The 3,205-nt window shown below is 48.2% G+C and overlaps 1 non-coding gene across 1 annotated transcript; it reads right to left on the bottom strand.

Moving 5' to 3' along the window:
* Positions 1-1,201: 1,201 nt before the first annotated feature.
* Positions 1,202-1,283, bottom strand: TRNAS-AGA (transfer RNA serine (anticodon AGA)). The gene has a single exon. It is a non-coding gene; the product is annotated as a tRNA-Ser (tRNA).
* Between the last annotated feature and the right edge of the window lie 1,922 nt (positions 1,284-3,205).

Below are 3,205 nucleotides of genomic sequence, written 5' to 3' on the forward strand. Positions count from 1 at the left end.
GCCTCCTACATGCCTCGCGCCGCGGGGTAAGATTAGGGCTCGAGAAAGACGAAGGAGAATCGGGAGAGAAGTGAATCGGGAGAGGATGTCTACGGTTCGGTCAACCTAGATATTTTTTTGTTTTTTTTACCAGCGCGCTAAAGCAGGGGTAAATAAAGACATTTCAAGTCGCATTTGATGATGTTAACAGCAAAGAGTGACGTAAGTGTCATGGAAGAAATAAAATGAATTTGTGGTGCCAAAAGAGGAAAAAGGAAATTTCGAGGGCCAAATAAGGAACCGGATTGTAAGAAGGGCCAAATAAGGAATCCTCTTTCGAGGGACAAATAGAGAACCTGATTGTAAGAAACGGCCAAATAAGGAATCCTCTCTTTCTCCTCCCTCGTCCTCTTAATGCGAGGAATATAAGGAATCCTCTCTTTCTCCTCCCTCGTCCTCTTAATAAGGAATCCTCTTTCGGCCTTCTTTTTTTTAGAGAGAGAGTGGCCAGTGCAACGCAAAAAAGAAATAACAAAAGCCAAAAGAATTGGAATAAAAAAGGGAACCTGCGGACCTCCGGTGCCGCGACTTGGCCCTGCACAGCGCCGCCTCGCCCATCCTCCACTGCTTGGCCACCCGCCGCCTCCCCACCACCGCGTCATCCGTAGCAGCGTCGGCCGCGTCCTCCATGCCTCGCGCCGCGGGGTAAGATTAGGGCTCGAGAAAGACGAAGGAGAATTGGGAGAGAAGTGAATCGGGAGAGGATGTGTACGGTTCGGTCAACCTAGATATTTTTTTGTTTTTTTTACCAGCGCGCTAAAGCAGGGGTAAATAAAGACATTTCAAGTCGCATTTGATGATGTTAACAGCAAAGAGTGACGTAAGTGTCATGGAAAAAATAAAATGAATTTGTGGTGCCAAAAGAGGAAAAAGGAAATTCCGAGGGCCAAATAAGGAACCGGATTGTAAGAAGGGCCAAATAAGGAATCCTCTTTCGAGGGACAAATAGAGAACCGGATTGTAAGAAACGGCCAAATAAGGAATCCTCTCTTTCTCCTCCCTCGTCCTCTTAATGCGAGGAATATAAGGAATCCTCTCTTTCTCCTCCCTTGTCCTCTTAATAAGGAATCCTCTTTCGGCCTTCTTTTTTTTAGAGAGAGAGTGGCCAGTGCAACGCAAAAAAGAAATAACAAAAGCCAAAAGAATTGGAATAAAAAAGGAACGTGGTCGGCAGGATTCGAACCTGCGCGGGCAAAGCCCACATGATTTCTAGTCATGCCCGATAACCACTCCGGCACGACCACTTGATTGCAATTTTCTTCAACTAAACAGATTCCATTGCTTCGACAGCCGAGGAATTAAACGAGGCCAACTGGGCAAACAAGGACAAAATCCTTGTTCCTATCCACTGCAGATATAGCAGGTAAAATATTCCAACCGGTCCATTCGCCGAGAGGCTGTCATGTCATGTCATGCCACGCTGGATCCCATCCCATGGCCACCACAGCAGAGAAGAAGAGTTCGCGCGGACGCCTCGGCACGGCGCATTCCCACCACACGTACGCAGCGCAGGACACAGGCGGCGTACGCACGCACGCGAACACTCCGCGCCCATGGCCTCTTGTTGTTCCCGCGGCAGGCAGCCGATGAATTAAACAAGGACAAAATCCTTGTTCCTATCCACTGCGGATATAGCAGGTAAAATATTCCAACCGGTCCATTCGCTGCGAGGCTGTCATGTCATGTCACGCATCCCATGGCCAGCAACGCCGCCACCACAGCACAGAAGAAGAGTTCGCGCGGGCGCCTCGGCACGGCGAATTAAACCCATTAACAGTAGCTATAAGGGCGCCTCCTCGCGTGTGCCACGTGGAACAAATATGTTGGGCAGGAAAATAAAAAGAATAAAAGGAAAAGCAAATAGTGTAAAAGAACCCATTAACAGTAGCTACAAGGGCGCCTCCTCGCGTGTGCCACGTGGAACAAATAGATTGGGCAGGAAAATAAAAAGAATAAAAGGAAAAGCAAATAGTGTAAAAGAGGTCGAACGAAACCCTCTCGTCCCCACACCCTCCGCCTCGAGCGCGTCCTCCTCCCTATCCATCGCCGCCACCCCCTCCTCCTCCTCCCTCTGTCGCCGCCGCCACCTCGCCCCTCCGCTGATCTCGTGCTCTCTCCTTCTCCCACCCCGGGCTCCATCTTCGTCGGTCCCTTCCTGCGCTCCATCCCTTCCTCCTCGTTTGTGGCAGGCATCACCGCTGCTGCGGAGGGCTCCTCAAACCGCCGCATCCGAGACAACCCTAGATGTGGCAGGCGACTCCATCACCGGTCGCGTACGGCGGAGGCCAGCCCAGATCCGCCTCCTCCAGCCCATCCTCTTCGTCACGCACAACGGGAAAGGTTGGGTTTGAGCTCCGCCACCCCTCCCATGACGTTGTTCCTCCGTAGCAGACCGAGCTCTGCCTCCACACGCACCGTCCTTCCTCTTGCCGGCCCTTTGTATGTCGGGAACGGACTCGGCGGCGTTTGCCTGGATAGGACCTCAACGGCGACCTGCAGGTCGGCACTGAGATGCCTGGATATTTATCTAAATATAAGGTGCCTGGCATTATTGATTCCTTTGGATGATTCATAAGCTGATTATTAGCAGGTGTACGTGCTGACGATAAAAGGAGCACTACTCAACCAAATGGTTTGATTTTTTTTAGTCTAATGAAACATTGTTAGTTCACTTTCTTAAACTTGTTTAAAAATGGTTAGCATCTTGAGTTCCAGGAGTTCAAATTATCACACATATTAGAAGAGAAGTCGTCACTTTTCAGCTGTTTTCCCTGAATCTAAATGTGTTTCTGTACTAATCCCTAGGAAACAATTCATACCATATTAGTAATTTCAGAATCGCTGAGCCTTCTTCACTCTCTGATCCAGAAAGTTTATGTTGTAAATTTTGCATTAGGACTATACAGCTAATGATTTGTGGATGGTAAGGCACCATCATAACAGTGATTTCACTTTTATTTGTACCGCTTCGACTTCTGTAAATTCGTAGACTACTAATTGTTATAATGAAAGAAAATGATTTAGTTCAAATATGAGAGCTATTTAGTGATGTGGTCTTTGGATTTTTCCATTCAGGTGTTAGAGCTCCTGTGGTACTCAGATATGGATGCATCATGGGGCTAGAAAAGGTCCTTTTATGTGTGATATCATTTTAATACCGGTTTCA

The sequence above is a fragment of the Triticum aestivum genome, chromosome 7B (genome assembly GCF_018294505.1).
Source record: "Triticum aestivum cultivar Chinese Spring chromosome 7B, IWGSC CS RefSeq v2.1, whole genome shotgun sequence".
In the NCBI taxonomy this organism is placed as follows: domain Eukaryota; kingdom Viridiplantae; phylum Streptophyta; class Magnoliopsida; order Poales; family Poaceae; genus Triticum; species Triticum aestivum.